The following is an 8,036-nucleotide window of genomic DNA, read 5'->3' as shown; positions in this document are numbered from 1 at the left end:
GGTGCCTCATACCACTAGGCCATGGCAGTGAAAGTGGTGTCAAACTGCATTATAATGTAGGTGCACCCTAAGTCTGTTAAAGTCTAAGGCAGTGGTTCTCAACCTGTGGGTCCCCAGATGTTTTGGCCTTGAACTTCCAGAAATCCTAACAGCTGGTAAACTGGCTGGGATTTCTGGGAGTTGTAGGCAAAAACATCTGGGGACCCCAGGTTGAGAACCACTGGTCTAAGGTATGTAGGGAGGGTCAGGGTCAAATAACAATGTACTGTACTTGAAAAGAGAATGCTCCCCATCTTCTTCAACCATCAAACCAATTGGTGAAATTTAATGATGTATCATAAGGAAGCAAGGGATGACAAGTGGAGTCCCCTTGATGATCCACTTGCTCTCTCTAGATAAGTGTTTCTCAATCTGGGGTCCCCAGATGTTTCTGGCCTTCAACTTCCAGAAATCCTAACAGCTGGTAAACTGGCTGGGATTTCTTGGAGTTGTAGGCCAAAAACATCTGGGGACCCAAGGTTGGGAAATACTGCTCTAGATGCGCATACTGATCTGACGTTGGGAACTTCAACCTCTTCCCCACCCCCCACCACCACTCCACCCCATCTTTTCCAGACTTGCCTGCCTAGAAACGCTTAGGAAATGAGGAAGACTGAGACACTACATACCTGATGCATGGTGCCTGGCTGCTAGGACTCTCCCTGTCTCAGAAAGAATATTTCTTGCTACCTCGGAACTTATTGGAACAGACTCCTGATCATCCAGCACTTTGCTCATCTGCTTCTACTGTGAAAACAGATAGTAGAATGGTCTGCAACTATGATTGCCTCTTCTGTGGTATAACCATTAAATACTAACACCTACATAAAAACAACAAAGACAATAAACCAAATCCATTTTTTCTCACATCACACTTGCAATGCCACTATTCAAAGAGACAGAGTAGGATAAATATTGGAAAGAAGCTCCTGTGGGCTGGCTGTGCACATCTTATGCTGCCTTTTCCAAGGCTGTATCTGCACCAAAGTCTTAAGGCTAATTTGATATGCATTGCCTCAGAGCAATCCAGTTATGTGGGTGGGATTGGGATCTCTTGCAGAGACCACTCAGCACTCTCCCCAGATTATTATTCTAATCTTTTCTATTTAATCATTCAGGTAGCTGCCTTGAGCCACAAGGGATTATATGCAACTGAGTAGGCTGTATGTTGCTAGATGACAGATGGGGTGCTCTGCGTAGTTCCCCTGCTGGATATAGAGAAGGGTATTTTACTCCCACTGTGCCACACACTGAAAGCTAGGCTAGAGGTTATTTCACCAACCCAGAAAGAGCGTTCTGCTTTGGTCAATTTGTCTTACAAGTAAATAACAATTTAAGAGTAGGGAAGCTAATAACCTCTGCGGATTTATTAACAAGGCTGGAATATTTGCAGTTTCTGATAGACAACAAAATGTAAAATCCCCTTGCTTGACATAATAGATAAGCACTGGTGTCAGTTTTGAGAGTACATATACTCTTGGAAGACAGAAAGATGCATATTACTTGTAAAAGAAAAAGAGTAACCCCAGGAACAATTTGTTATCATCATAGTTACCATATTCTTTCTCATGTGTCTGAAACTATTGTTTGGTTACTCTTATTTTTAAAAATCCGGATTTTATAAGCTGCTGATTGCGATTTGAGGTTCAAGTAGGTACAGTGTACACAGGTTAGAGTTTTCTGTCCTTGTCAAGTTTATAGCTAGCCTCTGAGAACTGAGAATATACTGTTCATAGTAGCTGTGTCTGTCTACACACAGCTCTCTCATGTGGTCAGCCACTGAATTGCAGGTAATAACTTGTGAAGTATCTTCCAGCTTTGGACTTAATGCAATGTATGTGAATCAGGCAACTGATATTTCAGGGTAGAAATAGCTTTAAAAGCCTTCTTGTGCTAGCTAAGCTTTGCTTGAACAACATACCATTCGTGGCCCTGGTATTTTCCTGCATCTTTGATTATTTGTTAGTTTTGTCTCTTAGAAGTACAGTACAATAATGGTTAGAGCTAAAGAGTCAAGGATGCAGTACTAATAAGTTGAGATACACTGAGTCCTCCCCCATTTCCTATATAAATGTTTACTCCTAGCTGTCATCTCCCATCTCTTCTCTTTTTAATCACTTCGTCTATAATGAAGCAACTTTACTATCTTAGAATGGAGTTCCCATAATAAAAGTATTTAGCTTGTTTCTCAAAGCCATTGTTGCATTTGCTATTTAATCACAATCTCTAATGCTACCTGTATTCTTCATTGCTGTATTTATCTTGTATTTATTTTGCTTCCCATTTTTGCTTTTTGTGCTACTTCATTCCACACTTTCTGCCCTAGCTGAGCTTACATAGATGCCTGTGACCCAGAATACATCCACTGTTGCCCAAGTACTGAAATTACAGGTAATTGCTAGGTTCTCTGAGCTATCACTTAATATACATGGCTCCCTATTATGGATTCCTGGGACTTACAAATTTAGGGAGGGGTAAGTTGTATTCCCAACCAGAGATGCTGAAGAAGCTTCAGGATTCTGTAAGATTCAGTCATGGTGGTTAAAATGGTATCAATTTGTTGTAGTTGTGTAATGTGAAAGCTTCTCTGAGAGAGTGATTCCAAATCATATGAACTGAAATCCAAAACAACTGAAGGACCATTTGGGAATCTCTCTGGGCTAATGCTGGGGTAATTTGTTGGGGTAACTTACTGCTTGATTACTAGCCATGGTCCTGATGTCAAGCTTAGAATTTCTGGGTCAGCACCTGCACTACTGTCCAGGGTCCTGAAATTGCCCCAGTCCAGATTTGCATCAGTCAGTTGGTTTAGAATTGAGCCTTCTTATCTGAGACTTATAGTCATAGGCTGATGAGATCCAAGATGAAGCAATACCTTAACTACTGTTGTAGATTTTGTCAAATCAGATTAGTGACAAGTACTGGAGTTTGTGGATATTAAGAAGACTGGCTGTTTGTCTGTCTATGCCTCATATTTCCTAGAAAGCTGGGATTCATGATCAAAAGAAATACATGTAAACAATATATCACAAAAACATATATGTCTAAAATGGTATTAAATGGTATATACAGTGTCTCCTTCATATCTAGATTCTAGAACACACACACACACAAACACACCTCATAAATACAAAACTGCATGGATGCACAAGACCCATTATATACAATGGTGATTCCATGAATTTATAGAGTTTTCTTAGGCAAGGAATATTCATATGTGATTTACCATTGCCTTTCTCTGAAATCTAGCCCACAGGACACAGTTCTTTAGCAGTATTCTGTCCACATTCTAACCAGGGCTAACCCTGCTTAACTTCTGAGATCAGACATGATCTGATAACTTCAGGATATTTGGACAACAGCTAGAAATTACTTCCTCAGTTATGTGGTAGTTTATGGTTGCACAATAAAGCTGAACTTCAGTGTACAGCCTGTGATGCAAATCATTCATGAAGGCATGTAAATTTATAGTACATATTTTAAACAATGTTGTTTACTTATTACCACATCACACAGTATATCCTTGGCAGGCAGAGAAGTGTTGACATTTCCACAGAAACAACAGGGAGGTGCTAACTTTACAGGCAGCTAGACATCAAACTACAAATCCAACTTTTACCTGCATGAAGAAAGGAAAATCTGATGGCTCTCTTTGATGTGGAATGGTAAGAAGGAAAAGGAGAATTGAAGGGATAATAAGTGAGGACAATTAGAAAGACAGCCCCCCCCCCCCCATACTTTCAATAAAGAAAGTATGGATAGCTTGTGCTTGAAGCACATAGTAAACTGAACCTTTCTAACAGAAGACTGTTGTGCTCCTTCAATTCATTTAAAATTATGGTGACTCTAAAGTGAACCAGTCTGAGGGGGTGGCCTTGATAAGATTTGTACAGAATGTGTTTGCCCTCAAGTTGGGAGAGGTCATTCAGTGACTTCTATGGTTGAGAGGGGATTTAAATCCTGGTCTCCAGAGTCCAGTGCTCAAACCTTGCATCATGTTGCTACTTCATAGGAAAGAGTATGAAGCAGAAAGCAATATTTATACTAGGGGAACATCAGGACACTGAAGAACTATAACACACTGACAGATGACATTGCTTTGCATACAAATAGTTCCAAGTTCAGTTTCCAACATCTCCTAGAAGATAGTTTCCTCTGCTGTTTCTTTGACAAATAGTAGTAGCAACACTGGTAGGTTAACTAGCATAGAACACATTATGCATTATAGCTCAGGGCTGTCATATACAATCTTCACAACACATTAGTATCAGCTACTCCTTCATCAGTTTAGCAAAAAAAAAAAAAAAAGATCCCATACAATTATTTCTTTTCTGGAAATTCATCATGGACCAGCAGCCAATGGCACTCAAATTGTCACTAGTCCATTGATCACCACTTCTTCAAATGGCATTTGGCTACAAGTTTAGAAGAGCAAGTGGATGTCTAGAATAAATACAAAATACACCTATAGAAGATCTGTCAACAATAGCCTGGATTTATGTGGAATTTAGTATTGATTATTTATTTATTTATTTATTATTTCACACATTTGTACCCCATTCTTTTCACCCCTGGAGGAGGTCTCAGGGTGGCTTTACAACAACCAACCATTAAATGCCAAACACATAAATTAAACTAAACAGTTACAGTTAAAACAACAGTTAAAACAGTTATAAACATTCATTTAAAATTATAAAAACAGAGCAGTTTGAGATGTTTAAGGAAGGCTACAAACTAATAACGGTGGCAGGACTGGTTTGGTTGACTGTATGAATAAATTGAACAAGGAAAATAGGATGGATTTTATCTCAGAATTTGAAGTTCCACACTTTTCTTTAAACAATTTTCTGTTCATTCAAAAGATAGTTCTATGCTGAACCATCAGCCCCTTTTCTTCAACAGAAGAGGATTTCCTGGATAAAACTACCCTGTCAATTCAGTTTTCTGGCTAGTTGGATTGATTGCCCTTAAGGCTGGGAAAGACCATAAAAGAAGGGCCAAGTTAACAGTGGCTCAATTGAGGCAATTGATCCAAGACTTTACCGGTCATGGACCCAATGCTAGTGAATGGGTCCCCAATGAAGGGGACCCATTCACTTCTTGAATTTCCTGAGGTTTCTTTTACCATCTATATTTTGTGTGTTAGTTGAGTAATCAAATATTCTCCAATAGATGTGGATCAGTCAGTTGAGAAGCTATGTCCTTTGCTCTCTCAATTTTTCTTGAAAGGTCCTGTATTCTGCCCTTCTTTCTTATATATATATTCTTAGAGTTAAGTACAGTAGAGTCTCGCTTATCCAACATAAACGAGCCAGCAGAATGTTGGATAAGCAAAAATGTTGACTAATAAGAAGGGATTAAGGAAAAGCCTATTAAACATCAAATTACATTATGATTTTACTAATTAAGCACCAAAACATCATGTATTACAACAAATGCTTTCTCTGCAATGGTATCATTATGTAGTAATGTATTAATTACTGTATTTACAAATTTAGCACCAAAACATTGCAATGTATTGAAACAGCTGTGGATCTGGGCAGGAGGCAGACTGCATTGGATAATACAGAACATTGGATGAGCGAAGGTTGGATAAGCAAGACTCTACTGTATATATAAATTAGCTTCTGGTCCGATCTGAAATTTTCCATATGTTCTGGTCAAATTCAAATCCTCTGGAAATATGCTCTACTATTAAGTAATATTGTTTATTTGCTCGTCGTAAGAATTTCAATTCAATATTCCATCCACACAATAAAAGGACTACATGGAGATGAGGAGACTAAGCCTTCTGTTTATCCTTAATAGTTATACCATCTAGCCTGTGCAGCTTACCACTGAGAGTTAAGGAGAGAGACTACCTAATTCCTAAAGGTAAATGGGTTGCCTTTCTTGGCATTTGGTCATTGCAACTGCAGCTGAAACACCAAACTGAAAATATTACTTGCTGCAAACAACCTCTGTTTGCCTTAGCTTCACATACACCATTTTATTTATTGAAAGAAGAAATGCAACACTGCCACAAAAAATATAAAATACATTATCTCAGGGTGTGACAGAGCACAACCCCCACTTTAGACTGAATTCACTTCAATAAAGTCTATTTTGGGCTCCTTTTGCAGCTTGTTCAAAAAGCGGCCTGCCCTCTTGCTCTGTCCAGACCCTTCTCCTTTGCATGTCACCCTCTCAACTTCCAAATCCCAGCTGTGCTTTTAATGACTCCAGTTCTCAAGAAATCTCATTATAGTCCACAGCAGTTCACAGTCTATGTCATTGTTAATCATAGCAACTGTTTTTAAAATGTGCTTTCCCTGCAAAGAATCCTGTAAGCTGCTATTTCAAGGGCAATTACAGGCAAATTAATAAATAAAAACTCTTTAGTGCACTTTGAAGTTGTTTTATATTACTGATCAAATACATGCAGAGATGGGATACGTGTAAGGAAAATCAGTAGCTGGGAAGCCATCCATAACCTCTCCCACTGGAACAATTTTCTTCTGCTATTCTTAATAGGTCACTTTTTAAAAAAGAAATTCCCTCGGCAAGCTCTGAAACTGCACGTAAGCCTACTGTTTCTAGGGAATTATCACAAAGGATGGCAGAAGCTGAAAGACTGACCCTCTCATCTGCTAATCTCTCCTTATAGGATCTGTTAATCCCTCTTTATGACACAGTATTTACATAATCCAGTCAGGCAGTGGTTTGGAAAGCTAAAGTTGTTGAGGTAATGTATAGTTTCACACTGAAGGTGCATCTAGACCAGTGGTTCCCAACCTTTTTAGACTACTTGCCCACTTTGACCAGGGACCATTCTTCATACTAAAAGGGTTACAAATCAGTTTTGGTCAACTTTAGATTCAGTTTGAGGTGCCGATTCAAAAAATTGCATTGGATAGACCACATCCACTCTAGTTTCTGATACAGAACATATGCCAAGGTCAGCAACAGGGAAGGTGTGGCAGGCAGTGTGAAAGGAATGAAAATAAAATAAATAAAGAGAAAGGAGGCTCACTGACCAGATTTTCATCCTTGTGGCCTACTGGTGATCCGCAGGCCACAGGTTAAGAGCCACTGACCTAGACTGTAGAATCAATGTAGCTTGGCACTGTTTTAACTGCCACGGCTCAATATAATAATAATAATAATAATAATAATAATAATAATAATACTTTATTTGTATTCTGCCTTATCTCCCCAAGGGGATTCAGGGTGGATCCCAGTATACAAAAACACAAAGGCAAACATTCAATGCCTAAAAACAACAAAACACAGATAAAGGTAAAGGCTTCCTTTACCAGCTCTGAGGGGTGGTGCTCACCTCAATTTATTGCCAAATAACCTACGTAGTTCATAGACACCTCCTAGGTCATGTGGCCAGCATGACTGCATAGAGCACTGTTACCTTCCCGCCAAGGTGGTACCTATTGATCTACTCATATTTGTATGTTTTCAAACTGCTAGGTTGGCAGAAGCTGGGTCTAACAGCACAAGTCGAACTACCAACCTTCCGGTCAGCAATTTAATCTGTTGTGCTACCAGAATCATGAGAGTTGTAGTTTTAAAAGGTCTTTAGCCTTTTCTGCTCTAGATGCTGATGTGTCACAGAAGTTCAATTGTGCTGTGGCAGTTAAAGTGGTGCCAAACTGCATTAATTCTCCAGTGTAGATGCATCTTAAGTGTGTCTGAAAAACTTCCAAAATTGTTCACTGCAAGGGGAAAGCAGAAATTGTTTTTTGCAGCAATCTTGTTACAGAGTGATCTGGGATGGATTCCTCTTTTGATGAATTATTTATCTTAAAATCCTACCTCTTAACATGTAACTATTTACTCAGGTTTCTGGTGGCTTTTAAGACTGCATTCATCTTAACTTCATTAACAGGTAGTAGATTTTCCCTAAAGACATTTCACAATAGAGCACGGCATGACTTCTTTCCAGATATGACTTTACACTCACTCGTGGCAATTTCTCTCTTATTCCTTGCAGTATGTGTATCTGT

This window comes from Anolis sagrei, chromosome 3 (genome assembly GCF_037176765.1).
Source record: "Anolis sagrei isolate rAnoSag1 chromosome 3, rAnoSag1.mat, whole genome shotgun sequence".
NCBI classification, from domain to species: Eukaryota; Metazoa; Chordata; class Lepidosauria; order Squamata; family Dactyloidae; genus Anolis; species Anolis sagrei.
The sequence above is the reverse complement of the archived record's forward strand: the minus strand, read 5'-3'. Positions refer to the sequence as shown.